We start from the raw sequence: 10,455 nt of genomic DNA, 5'->3' as shown, positions 1-10,455 counted from the left end.
TGTACAAAAGCACTAGAGAAACGCACAGATCTACTTTGTGGACCAATCATTAAGTTATATATAATATATAAATATATATATATATATACTACTAAGAATACTAAAGAACAATTCTTCATGAAAAGCCTGCACAAGAACAAGAATTCGCTGAGCTGTTTATGTTTTTATATAAAATAAATAGAAAAAAAAAGACAATCATTGTTTTGAATATTACTCCTATTTTTGTAACAGAAATTAAAAGGATAGTATTTTTATCCGCAACAGGGTCGAAGACATTAATTATCACCATTTGCTACTGTACATAGAGAAGGATGACCTGCTCCCAGGGGAATTATGAGGAAATTGATTTGGGAGAATTGGTAAAGCAGATACTTCCCCTAGTGAGTCTCAAGGCAGGCTCCTTTGCCACTAGCCTCTCTGATGGGGCAGAGTCCCCTTTCCTCTAGATTTCGATTATTTTTTTTCTCTCCTGCTTTATTTGATTCCAATTGTATCTGTATTAGTGTCTCCTCAAACAATGAGCTTAGAGGATAATTCTCTTGCAAAAACAACAGCTCGATCCAAATTGTGCATCTCTGTTGCCTATTGGAGGGAGAAATAGTTAAAAAAACCATAACCAAAAGAACAATAGCAAAAATCAAATTAAAACTAAAGAAAGCCAAACTCTTAAACCCCAACCCAAAATTCCGAACCAGCAGCAAGGATAGTAAGTACTAAGCCCCGTGCACTGTTCTTCTGACTGGCTGGGCAGAGTTGCAGAACAAAGCCAAAGCGGAGACAGGACCCGTTTGGAAAGAGTGGGGAAGTGAGCGGGGGCGGCCCCCAGCGCGCCCCGGGGCCGGAGCTGGTACCGGAGCCGGTGCCGCAGGGTCGAGGTAAGACGAGGCGATCCCACCTCCGATCCGCTACCCAACTGCCCCGGGCAGCTCGGTACTGGACCTGGATGCAAAGTACAGTGTGTTACTCTCCAGTGCTGTCCATGCTTCTCATCATGTGTAATAATGAGCAGGGTTCTTGCCTTTGCATTTTTCGGTCGGAGTTGCTCTTTTCTTTGATTGCTTTTTCTTGTAGACCCTCCCGCCTCTCATCCTCTCTTCGAACTTTTCTGAGCTCTGTTTAACCCACCTGAGTCACCTTTTTGGGTTATGTTCTTTTTGGAAAAAAAAAAAAAAGATTGTGAACGCTCTCTCACTCCTTTGTTCTGTTTTATGCAAGCTCTTATTGTACAAGTTTAGGAACCCCTGTTGTAGCTACCACTAAAGAATTATGCACTACTACGAAAGTTTTTGTTCCTTGTTTATTGAGTTTGGAGGTAAAATGTATTTTTCTACATTCTGGCTTATTGCTTAGTAAAATTTATTTCATAAAACAAACTTTTGTCATAAAAGAATGTGTAGTGTTCACCTGTGGTCCGGTTTCTAACGAGATAAACCATTTTCACCTCATCTCTCTATGTACGGACTCCTATCTTACCTTCCACCTGGGGGCTGGTTCTGTCCCCTGCCTGGGCCGGGGGACGAAGGAGAACACGTAGGTACCCGTTTCCTTCCAGCTCACCACACAAACCTTACAAGAGTCTTTCCAAAGACACAACACGAGCCCCGCATCCAAGACGTCGGAAAAAAAACAAAACCAAAAAACCCCTGGCGGGTAAAACCCTCCTTCCCAGGCCGGGAAGGGCCGCCGGGAGGAGCGGAGCAGGGAGGGCAGAACCCGGCGGGGCGGGCGGGCGCTGCCGGCACTGCCTGTCCGGGCTGCCCGGGCTGCCCGCACTGCCGGCACCGCCCTGCCGGCCCTGCCGGGGCGGGCCCCCGGGGCACAGGGACGCGGGGCGCAGTGTGCAGCTTTCGTGCCTTCTCTTCACCTTGTAAATCGCCACGAGTTCACGGATGGCTATTTAGTGGCCCTACGATGCTGCAACACATCGGCTTGCGTTTTAGTCGTCCTTCTGTTCTTTGGCCATGGGCAGAGTGCGCTGTGTTTGTGTCGGCTGTGGTATAATGACATAGGGCTCTCGACGTTTTGTTTATGACCTTATCAGTTAGAGTTCAGTGGCTAGTCGCAAGCATTATGAAGTGATCGCCTAGGTTATTATCCTTTGTACGATTTCTTTTTTTTTTTTAGAAACGCCAACAGCCTTACCAAAATTTGAGCAGATTTGAGATACAGTCATAGTAGGTAGATATTAGTCTTGGAGAACTTTTGTGTGCAAATGAATATAAAAAGAACTTAAGCAAAGTATTATTACACACATGATATCTATAACTAGGACTTTGATAACTGTTATATAAAGTGTGTAAAGTTTGTATTAATAAATTTTTGTAAACAATGCAATTTCGTCTAATGTTTGGGGGAGAGAAATCTAGAACCTAACAGTGAAAGCTGCATTTCATTTAATTTATTTCTTTAAAATTAGTTAATTTTTAAGCAGCGTTCTGCTGCAGTGTTTCATGCCTGGTATATCTTTTTATTAAGTCTCCACATTTTATCACCAAATGACCTCTAACATTTTTATCGATGGTTACTACTCTGTTCGAGTAAACAGAACTGCTGAAGTAAAGAGCCTACTTTCACACACACCAGCTCAATAATACTCTCTAAAATATGCAAACCAAACTGGTCGGCGCCTATGGTCCATTCCTCTAACAATTCCTGTGCTTAGAAGCCGTTTATTTTAAGCAGAATCCCGCCTGTTTGATGAGATCTTCACCTAATCCGCTTTTAATGAACATTCTGTATGCGACAATGTGCTTCCAAGCGTCACTCGGCTTGGGCAACGGCAGCATCTTTCTTTGGATTAAAGATAGACACTGAGCTGTCCTAAAAAAATTATACTGTAACATGACAAAGAGTTCCTTAGGTTTTACAGCGTAGTAGGTGTCTACAGCGAAAAAGCACAGTTGTTTGTCGGCACAAAGTGGAGGTGAGGATACCCAAACTTTCATCTTCACTTTAATTTAGCAATAGCTGTTTATGTTAATTATTTTTTGTTGTAGCTCCGGCACTTTACTCAAGTAAGTAAAGTATCAGCAATTTACTTTAAAGTAAACTCTACTTCTTTCTAAGATCATACAATTAAAAAAACAAAGCACAGGAATTAAATGACAATTTCCTAGCAATTGATTTTTCAAAACTCTTAAGTCCAGAATTTGAAACAAGCTGGTCATATCCTCTCTGCCATGAATTCACCTTCTAAGCTATTTCAACAACAGTATTTTACTGATTAACTGGACAACACCAGAGAATGTAGAAAACTGATGGCATCAGTGGTATGTGTTAGGAATTACTGCAAAGTCAGATAAAAGTGCTCATTAAATACAGATCAGATGAGAAGAATGAAAAAAAATCCCAAAACATACCTGTTGGGGGGAGGGGGAGAGGACAGATATTTCCCAGACTTACAGCATAACAAAATCCAGTCACTGTTTTCCAAGGACAGCATACAGCAAAAAACTGCTTGTAGGTTTATTCAGTAATTATGCAGTGCTGAGACACATAAACACACTACATTTCCATTTCCTGTCTATCAAAATTGAAAATGTGATTAAGACATCCTAGCTAAAGACCATCTTGGTATTGGTAGCTTGAGAACGAAGCTTAGGATCGGTCCACCTTAAAGATAAGGTCTTCATGAAGTTCTGGAACTTGCTGAAGATGCAAATTCTGCTGTAAATCACATAGAGATGGTCCTAGCCTCACTCTACTCAAATTCCTCTTTACCAAATCGAATACAGCTTCATGAAGAAGCTCAGCTCTGTTCCCATTGATTTAAACTGCCGCCTGAAATGATACACCTGGAAATTGTGCAATACTGAGTATTACAGCATGAGTTTTGTGGGGATTACCGGTGTTCTGTGTGCCGCTATATGACTAGCAGCAGAAATGGATAAAGTCAGCTTAGGGAACAAGAATGACCAGACAAGACATGGCTTGTATAAACCTCCTCACATTCAGTCAAAATAATAAACTCCAGTCAATTAGTAAAGGAAGCTGAACAGAGCAGACAGACTGCTCCAGATTCCAACCCTAGGAAATGTGGTACAACACCATACCTGTCACAGAGCTACATAGGTCACCAAAACCAGAAAAGCCAGTTTCTGTAGAGCCCTGTTTTTTAACCCAGCTGTAGCCAGCATCTGCCTTTCACAAGATGAGCTTATGAGGCTGTTGACCTCCTCTCCATATGCCTTTGGAGCCTTTCAGTCTTCTTCAAAACACACTTCATCTACTGTCTGTATATGTTTTCACCTAGAGTTAAGGAAAATAGAAAGTCAGAAAGAAATTTGATCTTTTGTGGGCTTGCTACTTGATATTTTTGCAGCTTACTCTCCCCTTATAGGATAAATAATTTAGCCTTTCTTCAAGAAAAACCTTCAGGGGAAAGCACGTATCTGAAAAATGTAAGGACCTCATTCTTAGCCTCTAGAAGTACATGTCTTCTGAACTACATTCGTGGATTTTTGAGACCCAAGGGGACTCTTATGATCATCTACTCTCTTTTAGATAATACAGGGCATAGGATTTCATGGAGTCCTTCATTTAGCATTTCATTTCTGAGTGAGCTGTTCTGTATGACAGCAGTATTGATTGCAAAGCTTGCATGGATGGCAAATTTACTGGATAAGTTGTTTCAAATGTGGCAGTTTAGCACTCCGCTCCTTGTCTCAGTTTGTCTCATTTTTGAGTCCAGGAGATTTGTAACCTGCTGAAGAATCTCTAATGCCTGTGGATTTCCCTCTGCATGTAGGTAGTCCTAGGCAGAGATTTACTCTCCTCTGTGACCTTTCTTTGAGGTAGTAAGGTTGATCTTTAAGTGCTCAGCATGAGGAAGATTTTTCACAGGTGGCACTATTTCTGAACTATTTGTATTTATTAGCATCCTTGCTAAACTGTTGAGACTAGAAATGATTACAGTACGTAGCAGTGATCACCTTGAGGATATGACAAAAAGTAGTAACTTTCCTCTTCTTCGTCAGGGGATGCTCATTGCTAACAAGGGTTGCATTTGCCCTCTTGGCCATTTTGTCCTGCTGTGAGATCATGATCTGCTCAGAATCCTCTCCCACAGCTAGCTTCTTTTCCAGATGATTACTTCGCATGCACAGAAGCCATGGCCTGGAAGTGACCAAGTGGTTCTTGGTACCTATTTTGTAGTGGTTTGTGTTATGTAGTGTTAAAACCTTTTTTTTTTTTTTCAGATATTTTACCTTATTGAGCTACTATTCTGGGAATAATTCCTTTCTTTTCCTGCACAACAACCATGCTTTGTTATCTCAGCTGTTACCTGGCACCCATTTCTGCCACCTTTAGAAAGTGTAGACACATTCCAGCAATGCTGCTTGCGTATTTGTGTGATACATGGACCCAATTCATCTGCAATGCAGATGTGTATAATAATTCCAAAGAAGAATTTGACCCAGCTATAAGTGCAAATCCTGGGACAGAGCAAGTTGAAGTGACTTGTAGCAGGCCTCTAGATCTCCTTTTGCTCTTGGGTTCCTAGAGGCAATCGCATCCTGGCATAGCTGAGGTCCCGTTCATTCTAAACCTGTGTGGGACATTTGGAAGTGCTTTTTGCTAAAACCATGGCTCAGTTACTTACCTGGAATATGCACAGAAGAGAAGTAGTACATGATACATTAGAGGTAATGTGGTTGAACTGCTAAACCTAATGCATCTTTTGAAATAATTAGTTAATTGGCTTTTGATAAGATTTATCTAAATGTAAAAATGGGATTTAGCTTTGAACAGGGATATTTGAACACCAAAAATATGCCAGTTTAAAAGCAGTGAAGGCAAGTTGTGTTTACCATTTGTGCAAGAGTGTTTGTTTTGATACTTCAATAATGAAATATGTAGGAGAAATAGATGTATTGATTTCTGAAACAGTATAATTTATTTATGAGAGAGAAGATCTCTTTCTCTTCAGGCTCTGAGGTCATTTTCAGGCATTCTACTTCAGAAAGAATGTCATGGAGATTTTTGACAGTATGAAATAGAGGAGTGGAACAGAAAAATGACAGTCACTTCTAGTTCTTCTGTGATGTCCTCCAGTGTCTCAATACCAGGATGTCATAGAATCATAGAATACACTGAGTTGGAAGGGGCCCATCAAGATCATTGAGTCCTACTCCTGGCCCTGCGCAGGACACCCCAAAAATCCAAACCATGTGCCTGAGAGTGTTGTCAAAACGCCTCTTGAAGTCAGGTAAGCTTAGTGCCGTGACAACTTCCCTGGGGAGCCTGTTCCAATAGTCAACTACTCTCCAGGTGAAAAACTGTTTCTTGATATCTAACCTAAATCTCCCCTGACTCAGCTTCATGACATTTCATTGAGTCCTGTTACAAGAGTGAAGAGATTGGTACTTGCCCCTCTCCTTCCCCTCTTGAGGATGTTGAAGACCACAGGGAGGTCTCTCCTCCATTTCCTCTTCTTCAGGCTGAACAAACCAAGTGACCTCAGCCACTCCTTATAAGGTCTCCCCTCCAGACCCTTCACCATCCTCATGGCCCTCCTTTGGACACTCTTTAATAACTTAGTGTAATTTTTATCTTGTAGTACCCAAAGCTGCATGCAGCACTCTAGGTGAGGCTGTGCTAGTGCAGAGAAGAGCAGGACAATCACCTCCTTTGACCTGCTGGCAATGCTGTGCCTGATCCACCCCAGGACACTGTTGGCCCTCCTGGCTGCCGTGGCACGCTACTGACTTATGTGCAACTTGTCATTGACTAGGACCCCCGGGTCCCTTTCTGCAGCATTGTTCTTAAGCCCAGTCTGTACGTACATCGAGGGTTGCCCCATTGCAGGTACAGAATCCAGCATGTTCTCTTGTTGAAAATCATCTGGTTGTTGATTGCCCATCCCTCTAATTTCTCAATCCCTCTAATTTGCCATCTTCCACAGGCATCCAGGTAGGACCTTGTTTTTCTTATTTGCTGGATCAGCCATTTGGGAGTGAAGGGCCTGCTGATTTCAGGTGGGTGTTGAAAGATTTAAACAAAAATAATGTGTTTTTTTCCTCTCTGCTATATGTTTCTGAAAGTCACGTGCTTTGTCTTCTGACTCTTTGCTCACATCAGAAAGGTTGGTCAGCATCATGTCCTGTCCCTTTTAGCAGGATTAATATGCTTCTCTGATAGCATATATCCATTTTGGTATGCATATTTATAGACGTAGAGGGCAGACTGAGGAAACAGTTGCCCAGGCTAAAGGGTTTACCATTCAAGATTTGACAACAAATCTAAATATATATTTATTTTGGACAGATTAGATTAGACTCAGCCTATGGCTGGTCTCTGTTTTGACATTTATCTCCATGGTGAGAAGAATGGTTACTTTTGAGTGGTAGAGTTATGAATAAGTGACTGCCTTTCCCTCAGGAGTGAAGATTAGTGTCACAAGAAATCAGCCGTCATGTATGTTATATGCTGAATGTGTACTCTTTCAGCTCCCACTGCTTGGTTGGGATTGAAACTTTCCTGACAGTTTGAGAGAATGAAGAGTGCTTGGGCGTTGTGGCAATCAGGCTGCTCTGAAAATGGTTAAACTTTTAATCAGTTGTGAGCTCTTATGTCACCAGAAAAATAACAATATAAGTAAATAAAATTGCAAAAATAGCACAAAGAAATCGTTCTCTCCCTTGCTATGTATATATATGCATATGTGCATGTACATACACATATTTCTTAAGCAGACAAAAATGAGAAAACATTAAAGCTCCGATATTTATGTATTGGCCATAGCTAAACTTAGACACAACATCTAATTTACACTGACGTCTTTCTTTAACAAGTTTTGTAGAGGAATGATTTAAGTTCAAGGAAGTGCACTGAGTCATCTGCACGGTGGGCCAGTGGCTGAGCTAAGTTTAGAATCAAGGGGAAGTTTGGATCTTCTGGCTCCAAGTTTCTCCCTTTACACCTCTGCTTTTCTCAAACATTCTCACTGCTTAAAAAAAAAAGACATTTTCTGCACAATTTCTATTCTTTCCTTCCTTGATTTTTTAATGTATCCTTGGTTCTTTGGTCTTCTATAGTAAAGCAGAGAGTTTGGTTTAATGAGCTATTCAAGTTTTTAAAATCAGGTTAGCTGATGAGCTTGCAAATAGTACCTTGTGACATCTCTGTTTCAGGAGTGCTGAGATTAAAAAACATAAATGAAAAATGTGAGGTCTGGTCAAGTGATTCAAGTGATACCTGAGTGAAACCGTATTACTGAGTTGCAGGGAAAAACACCAGATGAAGCCGAGCAAGGCCAATCCAGGACAGCCCACCCAGTACAACCTCTGTTGCTACTTGTTTGATATAAAACTACACATACTCATTCTCCTCAGCTCTCTTTCCTCCAGAGACTTTCTGTGGGCCAATGAGTTTCCTGCCAGACCAAGGGTGTCATGCAGTTTATGTCACATTGCGCCCTGTGAGGAATCCAGCTCATTCCTCCACTGAGAGGCACCTCTGAAAACACATTCACGGCCAGAACAAGGGAAGACCAGAGCACTTTCTCCATAAATGAGCTGCAACCAGGCTGCTTCCAGCAGGTTATGAGCCTATCTCCTCTGTGGCAGATGTGGGATGCAGTTCTTGTGCAATGTGGGTTAGAGCTTCACGTGCTCCTCTACACTCTTTGGGCACCTTTCACCAGCACAGCCCAACAGATATTACAAGACACAACCTATCAAATGGTTAATCTGCTGTTGTACAACTTCTATAAATTTTATTTACTTTTTTTTTCCTGGCTCAGTAAATATACAAAGACTAAGGAAGACTGGCCAGACTCTAAGACTATGCATGTTTAATAATTTCTGGTGTCTCTAGCTGATTTGGTGCATTGCTGTGTTTTGCATCAGGAAAGAGTCATGATATAGCTAAGAGGTGATTAAGCCCAGGACTTTTTGTAGCATACTGTATGCAGGCAAGTGGAACATTTATACTGAAAGGGAGTAGTTTTCTGATTGCATTTCGCTTTGCTATAATAAAATGTAGTTAATTTTTATAACAGTTTCATTTTATTCTAGTTATACTGTAATGACAGCCTTATTACACTACTGTTTATGCTTTTTTTAAGCTTAGTCATTGTTTAATCTTATGAACAGAGAGTCAACTTCATGCCTGATATTTGCTGCAGCTCACACTACTGAGCCCTAACACTATGGCATGGGGACGTATAATCAGTTAGATAACCCGATCATGATAAGAATCCTACCAGGGGAACTCCATACTGTTGTTACTTCCCTGTAGAGCTGGTCATTCAAAAAAAAAAAGAAATTAGAATCTAATTGAATCTGTTGAAATCTATTAATTATCAATTATCAGTACCCAATAGGAGTGCAACTGCATTTGCACTGTATTCAGCTTTATTTTCCTGATAATGATAGTGTCAATGTTACTGGGGCCATAAAGAGAAGGAAAATGCCACTCAATGTGAGTGAGCTTCATCACAATCTGACCCTGTCTCATTAAAAAAGACTTTTTCAGCATGTGTAGTCTTTTCATATTCCAGATCAGTGGTTCCTAAAGGGTGGGCTTCAGAGTCAGAAAATCACAATACCCCCTTGTAACTTCACAGTAAGCAGCTGTCACTCTGCTAAGATAAATGCCACCTTTTATAAGCTGCAGTTACTGTTCACTTTTCTCCACTCTCCTTGTATCACTGCTTTGACCTAGTCTGAGTCATTCCCTGCATGGGAAAACGTTTCTTCCTGTGGGCATACATTATGACTGGGGTTGTGTACTGATAAAAGAGGGATAATGCGTCCTCTGACTCCTCAGTGAAATACTTCATCCTGGAATTAGGATGTACACACAGCGAAGACAAAAACCAGCAGGAGTTTGTTAGACTCCCCTCCTATAAGAAGGTGACAGGTCTTTTTAAATGGTAATGAACACCTCGCCTGTGCACCTGCATGGGGACCAGGCACAGTATGAGGCAGGAGCAGAGGGTGTCCAGAGGTTCTGTTCCATCTGTGTGCAGAGACCTCAAGAAGGCACCAAAGAGGAAGAACTTTGTTTCTCCACTTTGTTCCTCCTTTGTTCTCCTACTTTGAATTGTGAGAAATAAGGACTGACTGCTTTTCTGCTCAGTTGTGGTGGCAAGACCTTAAAAGCATCCCTATGGACCAGGCCAAGGGCTATCCCAGCAGTTGTTTCTGATGGTCACCAACAGTTGAAGAAATGTCTTCAAATTTGGGCATGTGGAAGGACCATCTCTGCCAAAATGAGCATCTGGACACCAGTAAATTAAGTACTTGCTACTCATAAGCTACCTTTATACGAGTGTTTAACAGACTTGGACATCCATTGATTTAGTGTCTCTATTTTAAAGTCCATTTTTATTTTAAACTTTGTTTTAGCAATGAATATCCCATTTTAATTGTGCTCTATATGCTCTTGTGATTTGATAAATTAAATTGTTACATGCATAACCACCTTCTGAAGACACCTTTGAGTATCTAT

The 10,455-nt window shown here is 41.2% G+C and overlaps 1 long non-coding RNA gene across 1 annotated transcript; it reads left to right on the top strand.

Annotated features, from left to right (window-relative positions):
* The first annotated feature begins 6,104 nt into the window (after positions 1-6,104).
* LOC127465172 (uncharacterized) lies at positions 6,105-8,500 on the top strand. The gene is made up of 3 exons (XR_007901903.1): positions 6,105-6,270; positions 6,905-6,977; positions 8,133-8,500. It is a non-coding gene; the product is annotated as an uncharacterized LOC127465172 (long non-coding RNA).
* Positions 8,501-10,455: the final 1,955 nt, after the last annotated feature.

The sequence above is a fragment of the Manacus candei genome, unplaced genomic scaffold (genome assembly GCF_025592945.1).
Source record: "Manacus candei isolate 608988 ecotype Guabito, Panama unplaced genomic scaffold, ASM2559294v1 h1tg000008l, whole genome shotgun sequence".
Classification (NCBI taxonomy): Eukaryota; Metazoa; Chordata; class Aves; order Passeriformes; family Pipridae; genus Manacus; species Manacus candei.
Note: the sequence above shows the minus strand (reverse complement) of the source record. Positions and strands in the feature narration are given on the sequence as shown.